Source organism: Archocentrus centrarchus, chromosome 1 (assembly GCF_007364275.1).
Source record: "Archocentrus centrarchus isolate MPI-CPG fArcCen1 chromosome 1, fArcCen1, whole genome shotgun sequence".
Taxonomy (NCBI): Eukaryota; Metazoa; Chordata; class Actinopteri; order Cichliformes; family Cichlidae; genus Archocentrus; species Archocentrus centrarchus.
This window is the reverse complement of record NC_044346.1, coordinates 35,361,551-35,388,818: the sequence shown is the minus strand read 5'-3', so window position 1 is coordinate 35,388,818 and position 27,268 is coordinate 35,361,551.

The following is a 27,268-nucleotide window of genomic DNA, read 5'->3' as shown; positions in this document are numbered from 1 at the left end:
CTTCTCCTCATCTGCTTTTTCATTTGTTTCTTGTTCTTAGTAAACATTTTTACCTGTTTTTCTTTCATTCTCCTGCTCTTTTATTGTATTCATTTATTCACTTGGATCCATCATCCCTGGCAGGCTGCGAGGAGCTCAGCTGGGGAGGAGCAGAAGCCATTTTCTCCAATGAGCCATCGCCATGCCAACAGCGAGGTAATTTAGCCTCTTCTTCTTCAGTGCCGGGGCTACTGCTCCACCTGGACAAAGTGGGGGTGTTTGTGTGTGGGTGTGTGTGTGTGCGTTTGTGTATAACTTTGTGATTATTAAATCCTGCACAAGAAGATTATAATTTGACAAATATTAACATCTGCTCATAAACAGAGGCCAGGTCACACTTTGTTATCATGAATGAAAGTGTGTGTGTGTGTGTGTGTGTGTGTGTGTTGTCTAATATTTAGATTAGGAATTATGAGGAAGACACAGCGCCCAGTCTGTGTGCTGAGATGTGATTATATAGTGAGATATGTATTCAGTGCGTCCAGCTCTTATAAGAACAGATGAGCTGCTGCGTAGCTGCAGTATAGCTGCCTGTCTAGTCAAGCTCCCAGCACTGAGCTTTGGATTGTCTGTTTTTGTCTTTGACTTCTTGGAAGTCATTTCATTGTTCATCCTTATATGACCATACACACAGAATCTGAAATCACCTTGAGAATATTATTACTGCACATTTATGACTATAGTAAAAGGGAGAAAAACGAATTTATCAAGTTATTCATGCCTAGTCTTCTATTCATGAGACACAGTTCATTTAGCAGAATACTTGATATAATGCACAACATAAGCCAAAGGTGTATAGTGTGCTGGTACTGCTGTTGGTCATTTATTAAGTATTCAAGGCAACAGTGGGCACCACAATATTCTGCCACAGTGTGCCATTTCATCTATTTTAAGGTCAGTCGGATCGTGATTTGTTTTTTCAGCAGGACAGTGAGCCGCTCCACACCTCCACATTCTGTAAGGCCTGTTTGAGTGAGCTCCTGGCACATGCAGGAATCACTTTAAGACCATCTGAAGCTGAATGTAGCAGGAGACGTTTCCAGCTGACACGTTGCCACATTTACTCAGCACGTGATGAATGATTTCTGCTTCATAAAGACTGCAGAGTCTTCCCATAATTTAGTTTTACTTCATTGCATTTAGGAAAACTCTAATTACAGCAAACATTTCAAAGGGCTCAGTCTGCGGCGTTGAGAATCTCTGGGAAGATTCTCGACACCACGCGCTTCACCAAGCATGAAAATATACTTGTGAAGAAATGAGGGCATCATTTTCCATGTTACTAAAAAGATCATTAAACTCTGATTACACATTTAAAATGTTCATGTTTATATTTTTTTTTAACAAAAAATGTAACATTGATTTTGTTGTCTTTTTTTCAACCTGCATTCACTGATAAAACAGGGAATATGTTTGCAGTTGCTGTGGCACTTTATAAATTCAATACTTGATATCAAATCATTCATTTTTGTATATGGAGCCTACAAAATTTACGGGAAAAAAAAAAATCACTTTTATCTCTTAAAATAGACCTGGCTAATGATGGGTATGTCGGTGGGCCTGCAGGCAGCCAGTGAGCAAGTTCAAGCTGTCAGTTAGTGTGCAGGGCATGTTTGTGAGTATGTGTTCATGAATGTGTGTCTATCTGGCTGTGCAGGTGTTTTAGTGTACACATGGTACACCTATTTTTGATCCTGTCATCCCTTTCCAAAACCACCCACAAGCTTCCCTAAAGGGTGGTGGGTTAAACACACAGTGAGCAACACACTCTCACAGCACCGGGTGCACAGACACGCTGAAGACTTTCTCCAAAGGAGCAAACAGTTTCCTCTCCTCAGATCCCAAATCCATTCATCTTTGTGTGTATGTGTGTACACACATGCATGCGTATGAGTGATCCCTACTGCCTAACAGTAGCTAACAGCCAACCGCCAATGCTTCCCACCGTTTACACTGGGCTGTTTGGAACATCAGCCTAACATGGCTGAAATAAGTTTGAAGCCCAGCAGAGATGCATGTTTCTGTCTCTCACTCTGTCCGCCTGAACCCCGTCTGCAGTATCCAGTTCAAATTGTACCTGCAGATGTTGATTTTGTGATACTCTAGTTGTAAGAGAGGGAAACAAAAATAAGAGATTGCAACAAACTTCTTGTTTATCTATCCCTGAAAGAGTGTTAGACAACCCTTATGCAACCCCAACATCGTGTTCGACAAACCTTAAAGGCAAAATCACAAAAGTATACATAGTTTTCCTGTTTTCTGCATCCTTCATAATTTTTTTTCAGAACTTTTGATCACGGCATCAACATTAATTTTTGCTGATGACTACACATTCACACATGCCAAATGAGACAGATTTTCAGGGATGATTTTGTTTCGAAATGAACAGGCCAAAGGAAAAAACCCCAGAGTTAGAATGGACAGTGGTTAAAGGAGAGTTTTATTCCAGCTCTGCTGGCTCAGAATCCTTAATCGGCATGTAAACAAAACAGTTCCCAATGTGTAAAGCAGGTGGACATCTAGTCAGAGACTGACTGGTGGTCAAGGTGGAAACAACCAGACTGAAGTGCAACAGAGACAGCGATGAATTCTCCTCTACTGAAAAGCTAGAAAGGAGCAGTAGAAGGAAGTGACAGTGTTAGGGGACCAGCAGAAGAAACAAAGATGAGCAAAGCCACCACAACCTCTGCTCATTGTTGCTTTTGACAACCATTTTAGTTTTAGTCTCAGTCTTTTGGATGAAAATGCTTCTTTTAGTCAGTGTTAGTCATTTCTAAATGTGATAGTCTAGTTTTAGTCGACAAAAACTCAAAAACGTTTTAGTCAAGTTTTAGTGAGAACAAAAGAAGAAAGGATTAGTCTTTACAAATAACAGTGGAATCAATTACTCCAGCAATGCAAAGCAAAAACATTCTCACTTTGGCAATTGGGGCTTTATTTCTCAGAATTTGCTACAGTGCAATGAACACCCATATGCCCAAAATATAAGCAATGGTTGAAGAACACATGCTTAACTTGACCGTCCACCGAGCCCCTTCGTGCAACGTTTAGCGTCCGCCATGGTCCATCAGTGATTAAAGTAATAGAGGTGGTGGGCATGGCCAAAAATAGATGGGATGCAGCAGCATTACCGATAGGTTTTAGCTTTTGACTGACAGATTACAAGCACAATAGGCAGACATGTCATGCATTTTGGATGACTGACGGAGCATCCATTAACCTTTTCATCTAGTTTCGTCTCGTCAATGAAAACTCACAGACGTCTCATCATGTTTTAGCCATGTTTATCTCGTCATTGTGTCATTATCGTCGTGAAAAAAGGGTTGTCAACGAAATAATTTCGTCATCGTCATTGCTAACGAAATCAACACTGCCTCTGCTGTTGCTTGTGTGTGGATGTCGCCGATCTTTCTCTTCCTAGACAAAATGGACCTTCTTGATATTTGGCCACCACTCAAAAGACCTAATTATAACATGTACTGTACTTGTGACAGGATGCACAGCTTGAGTGAAAGGATGCTGACTTGGCAGGTAATCACTGACAGGTTATAAAGGCCGAGAAAGGAACTGGGAAATGTATGGTGGGCATAACTCTGTCTCTTGGAGGTGTAGGCATGAAGAGCCATCCTGTCCACCTGGTTGATCAGGATGTTTGAGTCGACTTGGGATTTCACAAAAACATATTCAGTTGACTGAGGCTCAGTGGAATTAAATGAAACAGTTATCACATAACAGAAATCTTCACGGCAAAGCAAACGTGACAGAAGCTTGTCTGTTCACCCTTGAAAAGTAGACCTGGAAAGGTGCAAAGAGCTACAGACAAGAAAAACTGTTTCTACAGCTACTCTGACACCACAGATTATGCAGTTAATACCTTAGAGGCAGCCAGTCATACAGTTAAAGGAAGTTGTTATTCCTCATGATGAGTGGCAGAAGCGAGAACGCTTTAGAGCCATTTTGAGCCTGCAAGGTCCTTAACTGTCTGGAACCCAAAGACAAACCTCTGTAGTGAGACAGGTGGCGTGAAAAGAGACTCTGTAGTAATGCAGCATTATGATCGTAAAGGACACTAAGAAAAAGTGATAAAAAAAAGGGCAAAACAATCCAAAGAGCAAAACAAGTGAGCTGGTATAAAAACAGACAGTGTGTTGGTCAAGGTAGTTAAACCCAGTGGTGCAAATTACACACTGTAAATGTAGCTATAGGTCACAACAGTGGCAAGTTGTTTTATTCATATATACAGGGGTTGGACAATGAAACTGAAACACCTGGTTTTAGACCACAATAATTTATTAGTATGGTGTAGGGCCTCCTTTTGCGGCCAATACAGTGTCAATTCATCTTGGGAATGACATATACAAGTCCTGCACAGTGGTCAGAAGGATTTTAAGCCATTCTTCTTGCAGGATAGTGGCCAGGTCACGACGTGATGCTGGTGGAGGAAAACGTTTCCTGACTCGCTCCTCCAAAACACCCCAAAGTGGCTCAATAATATTTAGATCTGGTGACTGTGCAGGCCATGGGAGATGTTCAACTTCACTTTCATGTTCATCAAACCAATCTTTCACCAGTCTTTCTGTGTGTATTGGTGCATTGTCATCCTGATACACTGCACCGCCTTCAGGATACAATGTTTGAACCACTGGATGCACATGGTCCTCCAGAATGGTTCAGTAGTCCTTGGCAGTGACGCGCCCATCTAGCACAAGTATTGGGCCAAGGGAATGCCATGATATGGCAGCCCAAACCATCACTGATCCACCCCCATGCTTCACTCTGGGCATGCAACAGTCTGGGTGGTACGCTTCTTTGGGGCTTCTCCACACTGTAACTCTCCCGGATGTGGGGAAAACAGTAAAGGTGGACTCATCAAAGAACAATACATGTTTCACATTGTCCACAGCCCAAGATTTGTGCTCCTTGCACCATTGAAACCAACGTTTGGCATTGGCACCAGTGACCAAAGGTTTGGCTATAGCAGCCCAGCCGTGTATATTGACCCTGTGGAGCTCCCGACGGACAGTTTTGGTGGAAACAGTTGAGCTGTGGTGCACATTTAATTCTGCCCTGATTTGGGCAGCCGTGGTTTTATGTTTTTTGGATACAATCCGGGTTAGCACCCGAACATCCCCTTCAGACAGCTTCCTCTTGCGTCCACAGTTAATCCTTTTGGATGTGGTTTGTCCTTCTTGGTGGTATGCTGACATTACCCTGGATACCGTGGCTCTTGATACATCACAAAGACTTGCCGTCTTGGTCACAGATGCGCCAGCAAGACGTGCACCAACAATTTGTCCTCTTTTGAACTCTGGTATGCCACCCATAATGTTGTGTGCATTGCAATATTTCGAGCAAAACTGTGCTCTTACCCTGCTAATTGGACATTCAAACTCTGCTCTTACTGGTGCAATGTGCAATTAATGAAGAGTGGCCACCAGGCTGGTCCAATTTAGCCATGAAACCTCCCACACTAAAATGACAGCTGTTTCAGTTTCATTGTCCAACCCCTGTGTATATATATATATATATATATATATATATATATATATATATATATATATATATATAGACACACACACACACACACACACACACACACACACACACACACGCGTAGATACTGTATGTGTTAGTACTGCCAGTTCGGCAGGAAAGTGTCTGAGTCTCTCGGTTGATTGGGGGCTTTCTGTGTGCAGTTTTGCATGTTCTGCCTTTGGCTCTGAGGGTTTGCTCCAAGTACCCCCCCCCCCCCCCCCAGTCCAAAGACACACTTATTAGGTTAACTGGTAATTCAAAACTGGCTGTGTGGATGCAAGACAATTAAAGCACTTAAGTGCATGGAATACAGTGCTGTATCTGTATACTGTACGTGTGAAATGGGTGGCCTAAATGCAGTTTGTGGTGTAAAGTGCTTTGAGTAATCAATAATAGATGCAAATAGCATAGATGCAAATCTGTTCCAGTCTGTATGGGACTTCTTTGGGATTTTGTCATCACCTTTCTTTTTTTTTTTCTTTTAAATTTGGCAGCAATTCCAAATGACATGAATTATCCATGCTCATTATCAAATCTTCTATTTAAATATTATGAATAATGTATTTTACATCTTGTTTCTTAAGTTTTTTATTGAATCTCTTCTGTCAAACTTATACCTTCCCCACTCATCCATGCCCTTCTGTCCATTTGCACGCCTTTCTCCCACTTCTCCCTTCCCTCGCTCCCCTCTGACTCACCTGTCTGCTCCACCATAATTCCTGTCACCAATGCCACAGTAGCTGCATGGATCAGGGGGACAGCAGCTGTCACATGTAATTGAAAAGAGAGTTACACCTCAGGTGTGTGTGTGTGTGTGTGTGTGTGTGTGTGTGTGTGTGTGTGTGTGTGTGTGTGTGTGTGTGTGTGTTTAAGGGTTGTGTGAATTTGTGAAAGCACAACCAAGCAAATCTTCTCTGATTTTAACGCCACTTTCCTCTACCTCCACTTTCCTTCGCCACTCTCCCCAGCTATACCTTGCCCTTTCATCCTCCATCCTCCATTGGTCATAGATACAGTAGCTCATCTCTCACCTCATCTCCTACCTTGGCCTATTACTGATTCAACTCCAATCTGGCAAAGTGCTCTTCCACACCCTGCTTCTCTTTTTCTCCTCTCTGCTAGTCTAGCCTGCCTGCTTGCCTGGTCTTTCCTCCTTTCCTTGATTCATCTGTCCTCCATCTAGTGTCCCTATGCGTATTTTGAGTCTTGCTCACACCTGACATTAACATGCATCTCGGCTGATCCAGTCACAAGGTGACAGCTTATTAGGTTTCACTATTAGTATGCTTCCCCATATACACCTTGAGATGACTCGAGATTGAATCTCACTTTCTAAAACTCTGTGCTTTGCAAATTAACATGCACATTATTTTGGTATGCAAAGGTCACATATCAGAGTTCTGTACAGCTCCAATTATGCAAATCTGCGTAGTTCAGTAGACTATCAAAGCCAAACTTTAGCCATAATAATCTTGAGTCAAGCTTGACCAGTCGCTCACTTTAAAGTGTATTATTTTTTCTTGCAGTGGCCAAACAGCTGATGATAGCTGCAGGGACCCAAACTGGTGCATTGTTTTGTTTTGTTTTTCCTCAGTGCGATCTGAGCGTGTCGGGTCCTGAGAACGGTCAGCTTGTGACTGAATCATGCAAGACACATGTTAATTCCTCCTATGAAAGTGGCCTCACCATACATCCTATTTCTTCCTTCCTCTGTTCCCCTTTACTGTCCTGTTTTTGCTTTCTTTATCTTTTCTCCCTCAGTCTAACCATAATCCTTTCTTAGTTTACAGCTCTTCCCTCCTTCCTCTACTACCCTCTGCCTCCGTTCTTAGCTGCTGTGATATGATAACCCCCCCTGTCATGGACTCCCAGTCCCTGTCATCTGGCATGACAGATAGCACCTTTAGCCTTGGGCTGGGGGCCTTTTGACAGATGGACTCAGCTCACCAGCTATAGCCAATCCCTGCTGTCAAAACGCGCACACACACACATAACGGTGGTATATAGTGGTGTTGTATATATCACCTTTGCTGTTGCTCACCCTCCCACCCTTTGGCTGTGCCCACAGTGCCAATTTGGGTGATTTAATTGGTGGATTTAGTGTCCCGATCAAGGTGAAAGGCTGTCTGGGAAACAAATTAAAGGCCTGTCAGAAGAGAGTGAAGCAAGAGTGTAGAAGGAGAAGGGCAGGAGAAGGGTTTTTATAATGACAATTACTTCTTTCTTCATTTAAATATGAAAAACAACTCTGGACAAGAAAATGGTAGGGGAGATGGAAAATTGGAGGACAGAAGAGAAGACCAGGGTTAGGCAGAGTTAAATAAAAAAATGAAAGTGGAAAACAAACAGTCAACAAGAAAGAGAGAGAGAGACAGCTGAGAAAAAAGAACATCAGATTTGTGTTATTCTACTCCCGTCGTCTCTGGCTTTGCCTTTTTTGTGGCAGCCAAATAAAATCAGGCACTAGCCCTGTTTGACAAGGAAAAGACTAGATGAGGGACGGAGCGCTACGCAGACAGGATTACATGTCAAAACTGAGGGATTTGTTCACAAAAACAACTTGTCAATTGCTTTAAAGTCAAGATATTGACTTGCACAGGGGCTGAGAGAGCGCTTTCACCTTATTTCAACACTTTCAGAGACACCAGCCTCCCAGCATCTATCAATAAAAATAACACAATTAGAGCTTTCAAACACGTGTCCTCGATTTGTTCTGAGACAAAAATATACCTTATCTTTTTAGAGTTTTCAAACAAGAAGTTCGAGGAGGTTCAGCCTAGTGCAGCGAGTATAAACCAGAGGTTGGACTCAAACTGTTAATGAGGCATGAATGTCCTGTTTAATTCCATCAGTGCGGCAAGATGGCCCAGTGTAGGCAGCTGAATGACAGCTGCCATTCACTTCTTAAAGCACTTGTCACACACACACACACACACACACACACACACACCACACACACACACACACACACACACACACACACACACACACACACCTCTTTGTGTTGAGAAAGATAAACTAATAAACAATTCAAATTTGAATTGTATTCACTTTTGGGGGCGTGGCAACATGTGGACCTGGCCTCATGTCACAGCTGTATGCTTGCAAATTTAGTGCAAAAAAAAATTAAGGATACACATAAGTTGGACATCAAACCCTGATGAATGAAATATTTAAGTTGAAAATCTTTACTGGCGTGCACCTTGTAGTTTGCTCAAAATAAAATGATGTAACAAAGAGTGGATCAATGGAAACCCGTTGAGGGCTGGATTCAAAATCACACCAAAACTCAAAATTGTGCAAGTGTTCGATTTTTTCAGCAGTATATATACCAAATAGTTCATATAGCCTGCTGCTACTTTGTTACAAATCACATTTTCTAATGTCTTTAATCCTTCGCCCATCTCCAATACTGCTATCAAACAATTAAAAGAAAGGAGCAGATTAAAAATAAGGTGGAAATTAGCAAACTGCCAGACTCATCAGTGTATCTTGCTAATGTAAGCAATGATTATATGAAATGGCTTTCATTGAGTTTTCATTCAGAAAACTTGCTGAATCAGTGGCGACCTCTGCACAAACTGTGCTGTGTTCTTGATTACAGAAAAAAAGCAAAACATGGAAGCTGGCTAGCTAATTAGTCATTTGCCCAGCTGTTATCGTAACACATAACCAAAATCTCAAAACAAAGAGAAAGTGTGCAAGAGGGAAATTGCAGGTGATGTTAGTGTGACAGCTGGTAAACAGATCACTACCAAAGGTTCTCCCTAACAGTGAAAATGTCATGTTGGGCTTGGCTGTAATGCATTAATGCTTTCAGTGCTAGCAGCTAACGGCTCAGCTATTACTGTTCTACCCTTCCAGTTGGCAAATGTCATATGGGGCACGCTATCTAAGCCTGTCAACAGTTGCTCCACATATGCAAGCCACTTTGCAACCTCCTTCCACCATAAATCCTCCTTTCATGCCATTTACAAGTTAGTCAGTCAGAGTATGCACATGGGAAAGTTGGAAGGTGGGTCTATAGGACAGATTTGTGCAATCCTATGAAAATCTATTGCATATGGAAGTAATGTTTTATTGATCATCGTGGACCTGACTGAACTTGATAAAACAGGTATGGGTATATATCTATTCTAATTTATTTAAAAAGGAAAGAAAATTTCAATTAGATTTTTCTTGAATTGACAAGTTTATAGTCTGTTCATCTAATCTTGACCTGTTCTCATGCTCCAACAGTCACTTATTTCCTCACGCCCTTGTCTTTTTTTCCTGACTTTTCCTCTTTTAATCTTTCTCATTTGTTCTTCTCATCACCATCTAATTTCACCGCCATCTATTCATTCTCCCCCAAACTTGTGCTCTCTCATATACCTCATCTTGGTGCTTGTCTCTGTTCTCTATGTAGATTCATACAGTGTCTTTGCCTAAGCTGTGTCCCAAAGATAAATGGTTGTTTATCGAATACCCTAGGAAAACTAGGGAATTAATCTTCGTGCTTATCCTTCTTGCTGAGAGAGAGAGAGAGAAAGGACTAAGAAGGGGGTTACAGGGGTAAAGAAGCAAAACATCCTTCAGCTTTTAATTCTGTGAATTGGATTAATGCAGAACTGTGTGGGAGGCTGCAGACATGGATGCATGGCCGAACATAGCTACATCATGTCCCACCAGTTGCTGTTCAATATCAACAACCCGTTCTGAGTTTCACCTCTTATTTTCTTCCCCTCCCTCCTCTTCCTCTCTTCATCTCTCATCGAGTATTTGGCCTGTTTTCAAACGGCTGCAGGCCTCGATGAAATTAGACTGAGTGCAGCGTAATGAAGAGCATGCCAGGGAGAGCTATGATATTAAATGTCACACAAACACACACCCATGCATGCTCTGTCACACACACACACACACACACACACACACACACACACATAGGTCCACAGTCACCGCACCCACAAAGAGCTACATAATAACACCAGCAGGACTCATGAAAGTTTTGGGAGGATGACAGAAACTTGTTTGTGCATTCACCGTGTTTCTCAAATGGAAACACACTGATTGTAAAAGAGAGGCCGTGGTTCTAAATACTTGCTCCATTAAGCTGATTGACTGAGAGAATCCAGGTGAAAGCCCTGATCCTGTATCGATTTCCCCACTTAAATCTACATCAAATCCAGATCACTAGATAAATCAAAGTCAGGGTTGATGAAGATGAACAGCTGCAGGCAGGTTCATAATGAATGGTGACACTCTAAAACAACTGAAACATGGGTGAAGCAGCGTAAGACAGGTGACTACACCTGTCTTACGCTGCCTCACCCTGAGTTCTGATTTAACATACGTCTCTAATAATCTAAACATGAATGCTGTGTGATGCAGGTTTGATTTTCGGGATGTAGTTGGATCACAGAACAGCAGAGGCTGCATGGCTGTAGAAGAAAAGGCAAGAAAAGCTGACACAGACGGGGTAGAAATAATAAGATTGAAAGCAACACACTAGAAAAAGAGTAGAAAGCACCCAATGAGGGAAAAATTTAGAAATGGAAGATGAGAAGCAGGCTTGGAGAAAGATAAATGGAAAGGACAGTGAAGCAAGCAGATGGACACGCTAAAGGAAATTTTGGGTAGATGGAGAAGATTGGGAGGGAAAGCAAAGGGGAGAGATGTGGCTAAGATGGATTGAGAGCACGGTGCTCAAAGGCAGAGGTTGGCTTAAAGGTTAGAGGGAAATAGACGAGTGAGAGCATAAAAGAGAGAATTGGAAGAGATGACAGTGGTAGAGGGAGGAGGAGGAGGAGGAGGAGGAGGAGAGGGGAGGGAGGTGGAATACAACAGAGAGAGAGAGAGGGAGAGAAAATGATGGATGGATGGAAGGTGGTGAAATGGAGAGGTGGGCTTAGTGGTGATGGATGGAGCCGAAACCTGCGGCCCCTGTATGTCTCCCTGGGTCCCCTCAGAGCCCAGTCTGTTTGTGTGTGTGTGTGTGTGTGTGTGTGTGTGTGTGTTTGTGTGTGTGTGTGTGGTCAGTCCAAGTGTATGTGTATATACTCCACTGTTTTGCTAATACGTGTACACATTTCTCATACTTGTGATGATTGAAAGAAAGAAAGAAAGGATGCAAAGGAAGGGTTCTGTATGTGTTTGTGCTGTGTGTTCGAGATGGAGACAAAAAGAAAGTGAGAGCTCTGGCTTGTGTGCGTGGGTGAAAACCCCATATTGTGGAAGGTCATGTTTCTCTTTGACAGGCCTGTGAAATGTAGAGGTCAAGTGGCACTGGGGTCACTGCTGATGGAACTAAATGTGCTATATTTACACTCATCTGTGCAGGTTTAAGCAGCCAAGGGAACATAATTTGAACAGTCAGTAGTCTTGAGATTACAGAATACAGGGTTATATGTCAGACAGACAAAAACAGATGCATTAGTGGGCTATAACTTGGAGGCTTTGTTAGTTAGCTACGATGTTCGTATTGTAATGTTATAAACTGTGACTTGCACAACACAAGAAATCTGTAAAGTTCTACTTAGCCCAGTGCATAACTGCAATTGCAGTCTCTCTTTTCTTTTGTGGTTCAGTGCCACCCAGTTGACTAGGAAAAACTCTCACGGTCCTGGGCTGTTTGCCCAGTTTTTTCTGTTTTTTCCTGAGAGTTTTTTGTGAGGTTCTGTTTTTTTTGCTGTATCTCTGCTGTGTTTCTCAGTTTGCTTACAGTTAGATTCTTAGTTTGTTACAGTTTTCTGAATTCTGCTTTCAATTATTGTTTGTGTATTCCATTCCTGCCTTCCCCGCGTCTCTGTGCCATTGTTCTATTCCTTGTGTTGAGTCAAGTCTGAGTTTATGTCTTGGTTGGTCACTTCCTGTTTTATTTTGACAGTCCCTTGTCCTTTGTGCTTTGTTAGTTTTATTTGGTTCACCTGTTCCTACCCTGCTGTTCTCACTCTCCCTAATTAACTTGTGTGCATTTAAACCCTCAGTTTCCTTCTGTTCATTGTTGCTGTGTGTGTGTCATTTTTTGGGTTTTCCCTTTTTGTTATTCCAGGCCTTTGTGTTTTGGACTTTGTTCATGCCTGGACCTAGGGATTCTGTATTTTCATATATTTGCATAATGTCAGTAGTAAAACAGCCCTGCAAGTTAAGTTTGCTACAACAGTGTCCTGCAATGCGGTCCAACCCTGCCTGCCACACAGCCTAACCCTGACAAAAAGGGTTAGTCCCATCCCTGGGTTAGTCCCATTGTATTACCCTATATTCCACCTTGCTTCTTGTGCACTCACTATGCAGCAAATATGATAACTTAGACAGTCTTTGAGTGAAAAACAATTCACTGTTGTTGCCTTTCCTGGACCCACTTTACAGCAGAATAAATATGAGGGGAGTGGGGAGACACAGTGGATGCTTCTAAGAGCATAGAAACGTTTGACTTACTGAGAGGAAGGTGAATAAGAAGCCTTATGTGACTGATTGCCCCCTAAACATCTTTCCTGTGGGCTGAGGTGCAGAACTGCTGCATTGCTGTACAGTTCACTGGGCCTGTGGTGTTAGAGAATTTTAGTCTTTAAAACTTTAGTCCTCTTGGCTGTATTTTAGCTGTTCTCTGGAAATAAAAAACAAATATTACCTAAATAGCCAACAAGGCTTTACCAAGATGATCACTTGGATGTAACCTTTGACATGTCGGTCTATTCTCTCAAACAACCTGCTCTGCAGTAATTTAGCTCTTGCAACAGAATTTATCGTAGCGATGCACCCCTGAAAGAAGTGAACCACTGTGAAACGTGCACCCAAGGGCACTGGAAACAACATGCAAAACTAAAGTGATCTATATTTACAAAGTTGCTAAACTATCACAGGACATGATAATAAGGAAAAGTAAAGCAACAAAAAGAATGTGGCAGTTAGTAACATCCTGAAACTTAAAAAAAAAAACAAGAAACATAACACAACCTTGCTAAGATCCAACTCCTGTTTTGTATTACAGGCCTCTGACCCCCCTGTGAAACTTTACAGCAAATACACCTGACCTTCATTTGTCCCATCTTTGTTCATGGCAGCCTGGTTTGGGGTGGGCTGGCAAAAGGCTTCCAGAGGAACTGGAGTGGGTTCAAAAATGATGCTGTGAGATCATCAGCATTCCGTCTTCTCTTCCATCACCAAGTGAAAAGCATGATAAGGACATCCTGCAAACCCTCATCCAACATACTCAAGAATGGTCCCCCCCCGGCGTGGCTCCCTGCTGGCTGACTCAACACCTACTTACTCGCCTTGTTGGCTCTGAGAATAAGTAGTGTCCAAGGCAGAAGCAAAAACCATGAACTCCTTTTTATTTCTTGTACCAGTAAATTATTTTATAAGTGACCCAGGTTCAAGTTTGTGCTATTTTTTATATTTATCTTAGAACTGCTTTATGTTTTTTATCCTCCTTTACGCTGGCTTGGCAAACAATCAGTAAAACGTGGAGCATGAATCTGCAGACTTCTGTACATGTTAAAAAACATTGTGCCTTGGGCTAAGTGCTAACATCAGCATGATATCATAGAATGGTATGCAAAAATATTTATTTTTGCAATGGTCACTATTTTGGCATGCAACAACAGTATTTGTTAAATACCAAAGAACATGTGGATGGGAGAGGTCATGGGAGCCATCATGGGAGAAGGCCAGAATTACACACATTACCATCTTCTGACTTCCAGAATTATTTTACACCATCTCACAAAACAAAAGTTGCCACAAACTGGCATTTATGTACATGACATAAACTTGTGGAATTTAATGGCATTCCCAGTTAACAGGTGCAAATCTTATAGAACAAGCTTAAGCTGTATATTTTACTGTAGAATGCCTTTTATTGTCATTATACAGGATGTACAATGAGATAGGATTGACATGATTTCATCATGTTTCCCGCAGGAAATATTGAAAACACATCAGATCTCTGAGGCTGGGCAGTGAGCACAGCGCCCACTAGAGAACGTCGAGCCCTCAGGCCAACCTCATGAAGTCTGTTTCTGATTGTTTGGTCAGAGACATTCACACCAGTGGCTGCTGGAAGTCATTTAGCTCTGGCAGTGCTCAGCCTGTTCTTCCTTGCAAAAAGGAGCAGATACCAGTCCTGCTGATGAGTTTACCTTTGCCCTGTCCAGCTCTCCTAGAGTAACTAACTGCCTGTCTCCTGGAATCTCCTCCTTGCTCTTAAGACTGTGCTGGGAGACACAGCAAACTTCCTGGCAATGGCAAGTATTGATGTGCCATTCTGGAGTAGATGGACTACCTGTGCAGGCCAAATGTAAAACTCGTGAAAAACAGAAAAGATTAGGAGGGAAAAATGTGAGTGGTCTGAATCTGTAAAACATTCCTGTTTTAGTGGTTGTCTCATTGTTGCCCCTCTAGTGCACCTGTTGTTAATTTCATGAACGCCGAAGCAGCTGAAACTGATTAACACCCCCCTCTGCTACTTAACTGACCACATCAATGTCACACACGTCTAATTGACTTGATACACATTTTGATTAGAGTGTAGCATTTTTTTTTTTTTTTGAGCAGTGAAGTAGACTAATAAGATATACAATTAAAGGGAAGATGGGTAGGTTTTTCCATCAAATGAATACCACTACACAGGTGGAGCAAGAGCTGAATTATAGTGTCAGCTCTAAAGTTGCAAAGAGAGAAAAGAGGAAAAAGAGAGGGGAGGCAAAAAAACAGGAGGAGAAAAGCAGAAAGCAAAGAGTGTACCCAGACTCTTGTCTGGCCTACTGAGTGTAGACAGCTGATAGAGATTAATGTCTTGAGTGGGTGGGCAGAGTGGGGGGGGGGGAGGTCCAGACTAGCAATGCGTGAGTTGGATGCATGATTGATGGAGGGAGCAACTCAGGGCAGGGGATGACCAAAGAGGGCGAGAGAATGGGTAGTTAGGGGTGAGAGGAAGAGTTGAGAAGTTCAGTGTCATGAGTGTGGTCTACAGCGAGACAGTAGATTGATGAAGGCTGAGATGGAGGGATAGAAAGTTGAAGTGAGAGCGGTTGAATGGGGGGGGGTCGGAGATTGATGGCAAAGTGCAGGGAGGTACAGCATGCTGTGAGAGAAAGACATGAGTGAGACATGGGGATCGGTGAAAGAGTGTTGCATTCAAATTGAAATGTTCAGGCCTCTCATGACAAATCCAAGTCTCCACTTTCATGCAGAGTGAGCACGTAACTCGCTGCTAAGTGCATGCTGGGATGTGCATTTACTCTACATAGTTCAGAAGCAGTCCCAGATAGCAAAGCTACTTAATCAAATTCCACAATTCATCGTATATTAATGGCTGTGAGGTGAGCTGAAATGTAAATTGAGTGTGTTTGAGTGACACACACACACACTATATTTCCCCTACCACTGAGATAAGCAGTAATGAGCTCTGCCGGCTCCTTCTACACACCTCTCACAGTCCTGCAGCTGTATATATTTCCATTGCCACATTCTGTCCATTCTCTTATCTGCTGGCCTCTCACCTCTATTACTCTTAACTATTCCTCCCTGTTCATCTTTTCCAACCCTCCCTTCCTTCTTCTTTGCTTATTCTACCTTCTCATCGACTCTTACTCTCCTCTTATCTCTATTTCAGTCTCTTTTTTTCCCTCAGTTGTTCCCGCTTTAATACTCATTATAGTCACCTTTGATCCAAATTTGTGCTCCATGTTCGGAAGTTTGACTTTTAGTATGTAAGAATCGAAGAATGCATTTTTAAACATTAGCAACTCTTAAGTCTGTTGAGAATATTTCTTAAACTGGGAAGCTCACATTAACTATTGCACAGTATTATTCAACAAATGTAATATGAAGTATGAGAATATTAAAGCTTTCAACATTATAATGTAATATGAGATACACATAACAATTTAATATATATTACTGTATTATCTCTTTTCCAGAAATTCATCCTTTTTCTTGGCACAATAACATGATTAGTGTGCACAATCACAGTCTAGACTAGTAACCATATTGCATAGTTGATGAGCTGCCTGTGGCAGATAAAATGAAACTGGAGCTCATGTGTGGATAGAGAACTGCAGCCTGGTGAATGAACTGGAGCTGGGAGGAACTGAGGCCTTAAAAGTATTTTATTATAATCTAACAGTAGCTTAGCACAGGATCATAATATTCATGTATAATCAAAAACTTGGGGAAATGTACTTACAGTCAGATCCATAAGCATTTAGACAATGTTGCAATTTTTGCATCTGTACACCACTCAAGTGAGTTTTAAAACAATCATGGCGTGATTGAAGCGCAGACTTTCAGCTTTAATCCAACAGGTTTGAAAAAGTTTTGTCAGTTTAGGAATTTTAGCCATTCTTGTACATAATCCTCCTCAAAAGTATTTGGACAAACTAACATGTTCCTGTGTGTGTGACCCGTGGTTTTTGTCATGATTGCTGTGGCAGGCAGGAAAAGGCGGACCCCAAATGCAGGACTTGGAAACGGTGAAAATGAACTTAATGTGCTTTATTGAAATGACGATCAAACGAACAAATAAATTGTGCTGGGCTGAAGCCAGAACTAAAACTAAGTGCTACAAGGGACAGAGAAACACACAGCAGACATATAGACAACAACACGACAAAGAACAGAAGAAAACTGAGGGCTTAAATACACATTAGGTAATCAGGGCAAGAGGAAACAGCAGGGCACAGCAGGTGAAGCAAATGAAACTAATAACAGGGGAAGCAAAACTAAACACAAAGACTGTCAAAATAAAACAGGAAGTGACTTAAACAAGGTACACACAGACTTGATACGGGGAACTTGCACACAGACACTAGACAGAGATGCAGACCTGACACAGGCAAACACAAGGGACTAGAAATAAACTGAGGAATACAAAAGAGAACTAATAAACACAATCAGAGAAATAACTGAAACAGAACCAAGAGAACACAAAACACTGGGCCACCGGCCCAGGACCATGACAGTTTGCACCTTATCAGAAACAAAAATCCATTCAAGCAGCTCTCGGTCGTAAACTCTGCACATGACTTTCCTTCCCCTCGAGAGTGTTCTTGACTTTCTTAACCAAACACTCCACCACGGTCTTCCAGGCCTTTTGGTGTTGCTGATCTCATTAGTGTATTCTTTCTTTTAAAGAAAGTACCAGATTGTTTATCTGGCCACTCCTAGTTTTTGCTGTCTGCCTGCTAGTTTATTTAAATGAAATAAAATTAAGTTTATTACTCACTGAAATAGAGTTGAAAGTCTACACTTCTTGGCTGTCTGATTTAACCTCCCATGTTCTGGTGTAAAATCACAAAAATTGTGTCACTGTCTGAATACTTATAGACCTGACTGTGCTCCATCCGTCCATTTTCTTCCACTCAACCTTTTCCAGGGTCGCAGAGTCCTGTCCCAACTATCATGGGGCAAGAGGGTGTCATGATCCTGGGCTGTTGGCGCAGCGTTTTGTTTTTGTTCCTTGATATTCTGTTAAATGTATTATGTTGTGTTTCTTAGTTTGGGTTCCTGGGTTACTGTTTGGTTGTGAATTAGTTTGTGTGTCAGGTTGAGCTGGGGTTTTGTATTACTGTGTTTTGTATCTTGTGCAGTGTTTTGCTTCCCCGTCTCGTGCGATTGTGTTCACCTGTTCTCCACAGATGTTTCCCTTTATCTCATTACCTGGTGTGTGTTTCTATTGTGTGTTTTCTTGTCAGTTCTTTGTCGCGTCGTTGACGTCAGTTGGGCTTTTCATGGTGGTGCGTTGTCTGCTCGTCTGTTCCTGTGTCTGTTTCAGCCTTAAGTTCCTGGATTACCTGTTCTGGTTCTGCCTCGCAGAGGTTTTATTTATGAGTGCAATAATAAAACATCTAAGTTATGTCAGTCTGCTGAACACTGCGTTTGGGACCTAAACCATGCCTCCCACACCGCCAGCCATTAGAGAGGGAGGGTACACCCTGGACAGGTTGCCAGAGAGATGGACAACCATTCACACCTATGGGCAATTTGGAATCACCGGTGAGCCTAACCCCACTGAGTGCATGTCTTTGGACTGTGGGAGTACCCGGAGAAAACCCATACAAACACAGGGAGAACATGCAAACTCCACACAAGGTGGATTCAAACCAGGACCTTCTCACTGTGAGACAACAGTGCTAACCAACCACGCCACCGTGCTGCCCCTGACTGTAGTCTATTTCTTTAAAGTGAAATGAAAAGACCAACACAGTCTTCGCCTGTCTCAATAATAAATGCCAAAGTCTTTTAATGAAAGGCTACGGGGCTGCACAAAGTTAGAGGCAGAGTAAAAAGAATATTGAAGAATTTGAAATTGCTTGTACTCTAGTGAAATTTTTATTATATAATAATTCCATGAATACAGAGCACCTTGCTTTTGTAAGTTTCTCCTTTGTTAACTGAAATAATGTGTTTATGCTCAAAGTAATTCCAGATGTTTCTTATGTGATGTGATTCTAACTAGTGTAAAGTCACGATCAACAAACCTTGAAGCTGAAGGATACCAAACTTTATGGAAATCCTTTGTGAAAATATGGAGGTAGTGTTGAGCTTCAGTCAAGGCAACATAACATTGTTTTGATAAAAAAATGTACGGTTAGATTCCTGACGTGACTCTTCTAAAGAAATTATTGATGAAACAACAGTAAACCGTGTTGGGGTAGCATGTTAAAAAGTAAAGTTAGATAACTTTTTGTTGTAACCAAAACTGATATACAGTAACATGAAAAAAATAAAAAATCAAGCAAAATTGAAGCAACAAATATGATGGTGTCATTAATTAAAACAACAATTGTGCTTAAGCTCTACTTATGATCCATTTGAAGTTAGGAAAACATATTTTTGGTACACTTGGTACCCAAAGCTTCTACGATTTATAGAAAAATTATTTCTCACTATTTAAAATTATTGATATTTAATCTTGAGTCACGATAGGACTAATATTACCAAACACAGCTGCTAACATAACCCACATTTCTTTAAAAACAAACAAATAAATGCAGTTACATGAAAAATAAAGTTTTCACAGAACTCCTGCAAACTTCATTGAACTGAAGCAAAGTTTTAAAGAAGAGTGGACCAAAATTAAAATGAAACGATCTCTAAAATCTGCCAACCCTCATCGAGTACAACAGTACTGTAATACGCCGATGGGTCGGCTGTGATTGAGAGCACGACAGTAAACTGCTTGCCCTGACATTTGCCAATGTTAATGTTGGAAAACACTGGTCCCACAACATACTGTATGATATGAGTAAAGTCTGTCATTTGGTATTTAGACTTATTTTCTGTTTGGGGAGAGTTCATGCTGTGTCTGGGAAAGGGCAAAAAGGAGGCAGCTGAAGGATTGGCTTACAGCTGGTAAGAGAGATGTTGAAGGTAAAATAGTAATAATGCCAGTATGCAGTGTTTTTGGAAAATATTAATTAAGTTTAGAGGATGAGGAGTGCCACACTAACATGTCGTAGTTTGGAGATTATATTGTGTCGCAATAAATGGTTAAAACTTTAATATAAATGTCACAAGTATTATTATCCTGAAACTGTTAAACAATAAATAAAAGTATACCAGTTATTTAAAGGATTTCCTTTTTATTAAAAAATTAAATAAATTCACAGCTATCTGCTGATCAGAAATCTTTGGGTGATGTTATTTTGTTTTATTCATTGCTAAGTATTATGAAACTAATATAAGATGTAGATCTAAGAAAGTTATGCTTTAAAGAGATTTGTGTTGTGATGGAGAGACCATATTTTTGCTTAAATATTCACAAAATCAGAAAAAAAAAACAGCCTAGATTATTTCTCTACTGTATAAAATCCTTTACAGAGGTGAGGCCACCCACATGAACGCGTCCTCTTCACAAATTTAATGCTGAGCTTTTCAGATTTTTTGTGCAAGTACACCACCGTGCTGCTAACAACATATATTTTGTATATTTGTATGACAATGTTCCTCTGCAAGGTGCCAATGGTTTTAATGTCACTTAATTAATTTCTTCAGTGAAATCACTTAAATAATCAGTTTAAGAGTAAGTATTGTTACATTGTCTCAATCTCCTAGTTTGTGCGTCTGATGCTGATTTTATGTTGTTTTTCCTGTTATCAGGTCTGTCTTGCAAAACAGGTTTTTTTTTTTTATCTCAATGAGATGGTTCAGGGTTACATAAAATAAAAAAAAAAAAAAAATGTTTTTTTTCCTTCTAGGGCAACAACATTTTGAAAAATTGTGCTGTACGCTGCAGAGCAAGATTGCACCTTTAACACCAAGTAACCCTCCTTTTCTGTTTGTGATCTGTTCTGCTTCTTTTATTTTTTTTCTGTCATTATTTTTCCATCTGCTACTTCCACAAACCCTCCTATCACACTCACACTTCTTCTGCTCTTTATGCTCTCATCCATCCCACTTACAGTTCTGATTTCTTTTTACTTCAACCTTTTCTGCATACATCCATATCCTTCTTTCATTTCCACTGCCTCCCACTTTTTCCTCTTTCATCTGGCCCTTCATTTCTCTACTCCACTTTATACCCATCTCCCTCTGCATGCATGTGTGTATATGTGTGTGTGTGTGTGTGTGTGTGTGTGTGTGTGTGTGTGTGTGTGTGTCTGTGTGTGCATGTTTGTGTGTGTGGAAGCTGGAAGCTTGTGGTTATTTTTCAGGCAGCAGCCCAGAAGATTGGACTGTCATAATCTATGGTCCTGAGTTATAAGTGTTTCTAACCCAAAGTGGGGGACAGCACCATTTTTTCTTTCTTCCTCTTCTCCACCAACACCATCTCCTCCTCTCTCTTTCTCTTTCCCTCCCTCCTCCCTGTTCTCTCCTCTCCCATCATCTCTCACTCTTCCTCCCTTTCTCTTGTCACTTTGCATTACCATTTATTATCTGCACTGATGGCAATTCAAGCTCTTGCCATTGATCACCACCCACCTCAAGTCATGCACTAAATTTGGAGTTTACCATTGGTGATGTTTCAGAGTTCGATTGGACAGTGACTTCATGTTGTTGAGATTGTTAATCTGATCTCATTCTCAACTATTTGGTGAAGCAGATTTTGAGCCTTAATAGAAACATAAGTTGTAGTCAGCCTCACTGAGCTGTTTCTAGTATTTGATGGCAGTATGATAATGTTAGTGATTTGTTTTTGCCAGCTTCTCATTATCATCCATCCATCCATCCATCCATCCATCCATCCATCCATCCATCCATCCATCCATCCATCCATCCATCCATCCATTTCAGGGTCATGGGGTTCCTGGAGCCTATCCCAGTTGTCATAGGAAGAGAGACCGGGTACATCCTGGACAGGCTGCCAGTCTATCACTGGGTCTGAAGGTATAATATTTGTGGATATTTAAAACAAACAGACACACACACAAAATGTCATGCAAAGACACTATGATGCTGATAATATTGCTATCAATTATTTAACAGGGATTAATTTTATTAGATGCTCCTCTAACTTGTTGTGGTATTTTAATAAGGTAGAAGACACATCATTAAGAAACCAAGCAGTGAGAACCAGGCTAGGTTATCAGAGCCGGCAGGAAAAATGTTTATCTTAAGTAAGCAAAACATTATAAGATGTTTGAAATCTAAGTTGGCTTTAGATTTTTCTTGTTAATATCTTTTTAATGACATATATTTCTCACGAGTGTGTCTATTGTGGCTTTATGGTTGTAAAGATTCAGGCAAATGAGATTTTCATAAAGCGAACCGCATTAGGCCTCCTCATCTGTGGCAACTTGCCTTCAGACCTTTTAGTTAAGCAAGTGTTCCTGCTGACGAGGCAGTATTAAATGAGATATACAGAATATGAAATTACTTTTTACTTGTTTTAAGAGCTTTTAACATATTCCTTTGAACTGTCCAGAAAAAAAAGGCTTTCATTTTATGATAATGGAGAAAAAAATATGGACATTTCTAACACAATGGAGTATCTTTGATAACAGTGTAATTTCTGTTGTTACTTTCTAAATGAACAAAGCGATACAAAACAAAAAAGTTTTCTAGTTGGATCCTTTAAATTTACTAGTGATTTTTGTGATTATTAATACATTCACCACTGTATTAATCTGGCTACCTACAACACGTGGATCTGCACTTATTATAAGGTCAACTAGGTTCTCTAAATCAATACAATTTCTCACTTTTTTCATTTTCAACCTTTTCTTGAAAAAAGAACAAACATATTCTTGGAGTTTATGAACCATATTTTAATACAGATCATCACTTTAGCTTTCTACTCTGCCAGGGAGGTTTTAAATGTGAACGATGAACACGCTGCTTAACAATCAGAGTTTAAAAAGAGAGGGAAACACAATGAGTGCATCTACTTTATACTTTCCCCTTTATTCCCCTGCACTCCTGCATCGCTGTATTTGTCCCCTAAATCCCCTTCATCCCTACCTACCACATCCTTCAGTTTCCCTCAGTACACGTGAGCAAAGCCACAGAGTTTTTCAACTCATTTAACGTGATCAGTTCATTAGAAAGATGAAGCACATTCCCTCTAATGGGCACTTGAGCAGCAACAAGGGAGAGCAGATTGCCTCCCTCACTTGGTGAATAATTAGACTGAGGGGGGAAAAAGGAAGGGACACATGGGGGGTTGTCAGTAGTGGGCGGTTAGAGGAAAGAGAAAACAATCTCATCAGTCCAGGGGGATGTGGTGGGGACACAGAGATGGCATGGAGACAGCTGGTATGTGTGTATGAGAGTGTGGCTGCAGTGCTAAAATCGCCTCAATATGAGGTTAGTGCATGTTTTAAAACACCTCTTTCCACCTCCATTCATTCAGGTAAGTCAAGGTCACGGTACAGACAGAAATGAGAGAGGTGGAAAAAAAATACACTTGTTGATTTCAAAAGCATTTTTCCCTTCCTTCTTTCTTATCTTTATTTCTTTCTTCAATCTACGTATTACATCAAGCCCTTCTGTTTCTCTATTTCTATTACTGAATAGTGAATTTAAAGCTCTATTACCTCTGTCATTATTTACGAAAACTGTCTTTGTTGTCTTTGCCACAAGATATTGGCAAAGACGGTATTCTTAAGACCTCAGGCAGGAGGGAGAAAAAAAAAATTAAATTCCAAAGAATTCAATTTTTGGAGTTTATTCTGGCTACTCATCTCAAGGGAGATAGCCAAAAAGATAGTGCCCTGTTCAGGGAACAAAAGTGTTTTTCTCTGAAAACAGTGGAGCCAAAATAAGAATAAGATAATGAGAGGAATCAGGAATCGGGCAGCCTGAAGAGAACTGCACAAACACACACAGTCTGTCTGTTTTGCTGTCTCTTTGTCTCCTTTGTCTCCTGCACTCTCGTCTATCAAATTCAGATTGATGGTGATAACGACGTGAGGAACATCATAACTCTGATGCACTTGGACCTTTAAAGCCTCTGCCCCCTATTAAACCCTGTCAATGTGACATGATTCAGGAGGGTCCAAATCCAACTTAACACCGCGAGAACCTTTATCTTACATGAATCAGAGCAAGTAGAAGATTGGACTCGACCATATTTGTCTCGATTCTGAGCTCTACTTATTCCTCTTTGTGAAGTTTTCTTTCTAACACAAGCATGGATTCAGAGACACGTTATTGCAACTTATTAATCAAATGTAGAAATGTCAACAGTAATATAGGGGGGAGCAGTGAGAAAATGTCTGAAACCTTAAGGTCAGAAATTGGTAATTGAGAAGCTAGGAAAGTGATTTTTTTTTTTTTTTCTTTTTTCATATTCTTATACGCACTCTCTGGTAAGATACAGAGATAACATCAGCTAATCTCAAATCCTAATTCCTCCACCTTCATAACAAAAGTGCATTGTGTTTGAAAAAAGAAAATAAAAATCCTACTGCTGTCAACTTATCTAGACAATAAAGCTGCAGTACAAATCCAGAAGGGAGGGAGGGGGTCACAAAGACAGAAAGCAAAGAATGAAAGGATATAAGAGAAAAAAAAAAACAGATTTATGAAAGGTTAGAAGAGGTTTATGAGATTTGGGAGCCACATTTGTTGGTAGAAAGAATATGATTTACTTTATCAGTGGCAAACAAGATGTTATTTATGAAATAGGGTTTTGTTTTGCTTTGTTATGAGGGCAAGGCAAATCGTACATATGAGGACTTCTCACATTGGTCTGTGTCCCTGGCTCTCCTCATCTCTCTTTTTCTTGTTAAATTGCTTTTATTTTGGCGTTTCTCCACTGGAATGCAATTCAAGGCTGATGCCAAGATGTTACAAGTGTTTCTAATGAGGTGGGAAAAAAAAAGAATAATGCAGCTTTGTAAGTGCGTATGTATCAATGCGTGCTTGTATCTTCATTGTAGCTGTCAATTATTTGTGTCTCTGTGAAAATAAATCACCAAGTGGGGCGAAGCTTTGCCTGAAACTCATAAACCAGAAATGAAGTAAAATCTGTGAGCTTGCTCAGGCTGCCCCCTGACAGAGCATATTGTTCTCACTGTAACACATGTGGCGTAATTATGGTGCCATAATTAAGTCATCATTGGTTTTCTCAATCACGGCTGCTGCCTTGTAGCTTACCTGAAAGCTATTCTGTTACTTGTGACTGCTGCTGCTCTTCATTAATCATTTTCAGATTCCCTGCTACACCCCGACATCCACCCGGTTAGTCCAAATTTACACCCTCTATATTAACTCTCAAAAAGAAAAGTATGTCTCTTAAATTATATGGTTTAAAGGACTAAACTTATTATTTTGCTTTCTTCTTCTTAATAAATTTTTTATTTATACCATGGCTATTAGATATGTCAGATTAGAAGGTGTTGATTAACTTGCAGAATGGCAGTTTAAACTATGACGTAGGTGTTTGTTAGCATGTATAAAACAGCATTTTGAGTGAAACTAGGAGCCTGAGGGACAGAGGGAGACAGCGAGGATGCTATCTTTGTGTGTCAGTGACAGAGGGGCTGAGACAGAAAACCTGAATAAATAAGAGAGAGAAAAGATGGACGGAAAGATTTAATTACTTGAATTAGAAGCAGAACGTAAGCACACAGTAAAGTGTGTTTTAGTTAAATCCCGTAGTGAGTTTTGCTGCTAAGTAGCCGAGATAATCCATGATTGTAACTGATGCCACAGAGATAAACAACCCTATGCCTTGTGTCAAATGGTTCTTAGACACTCAGTCCTCCATTATGAATATATAAAAGTAAAATAAGTCAGGTATTACAGGCATTTATTTTTCTGTGAACCATGGGTAATCTTCTGAGCTTAGTCACATGTCTGGAGAAAGGCTTGGGCAGTCCTCAACAGGTCCAGGATTCTGGATTCAGCCCCTGAGTCCATATTCACCAAGGATAAAGTTTTTATTGCCACACCCATTCCTGAAATAGATGTTGAAGAATCTGTTTATCACTGTTGGACATTGTTGTTTTATTTAGCAATGAGGCAGGTCTTAAAGAGCAGCATACAGAGATTTTAGAGTACCTATAGCATTATATCAGTGCTTTCCCCATTATGGTGGGAAAAGCCCATTTGAACAAATGTATTCAAATGATCTTGTAGGTAAATGTGGGCAAATGCCTGCAGCCAGGTTCCAGAAATCTTGTGGAAAGCATAAAAGTCTCATTTTCTAATAATAAAACTTATCTTTTTGGTATTTGTGACCTGTGTTGTTTCTGTGATGTTTTTTGTTGTTGTCTATTAGTAGAAAGGTCTGTTTTACAAAGAGTGGTGCAAAATAGCTCAGGGTATAAATTCTGAAATATGCAATTTCAGTTTATGCCATATACTTTTCCCTAAACATCCACATTAATAAATAATGGTTGCCCACGGCTTTGAAATAAGACATTCAACAATCACATATGGGTGTAATATTTGGTTGTCCACATACTTCGTTTGCTTATTCAATATGTTTGGCCATGAAGTATATTTATCTGAGATTTACATTCCTTTAGACTCCATTCTTGGACTTCCTTAACATTCTTGATCCCAAAATCTCTGAAATTCATGAATAAACAACAATATCCACAAAAAATAATAAAAATGGGAAAACCTTCCTCTCTGTCTGCATGAGTCACAACTCTCTCTCTCACACACACACACACACACACACGTGTGAATGTCTCTGTGTGTGAATGTATGTGTGTATATATATAAGACAAAAGATTATATACATATAATCTTTTATTTCCTGTCTAGTAAACAGTAAAACCTGTCCTGTCTGTGTAAGAGAGACGTTTCCATTCTACCTTATTATTCCAAACTGCCAGCCACACTCACAAGGCAGACTGTCAGTCACAGCTTGGATAAGGAAAAAAACAAAGATTATGGGCACTGATGGTAGCATAATATTGAAACTGGCAGAAACTAAAGTGGAACAAAACTCTGGTTTGAAAAAGGGCCCAAGGAACAGAAGTGCCTGTCATTTAGTATGTGTGTGTGTGAGTGCATTTGTAGATGTGTGGCTGCATTGTTTTTTCTGTGTGGATTCACAGGAATAGAAAATGCTGACCTCTGTGCTCATTACTTTTTCCTCCTAACAGTAGGATCATGCCACACTGACAAGGAGTTTCCACTCGTTTCTCCCTTTGGTCCTGCATTCACCTGGAAAACATGCTGACAGACAGGAAAGTGCTGGAACATTTTGATAGCACAAAATAAATAAATAAATAAATACCACTGCACAAAAGTTACCACGAGAAAATAAAATCATATTCATTGTTGCAACAACAGCTTACTCAACAGGAGTTTG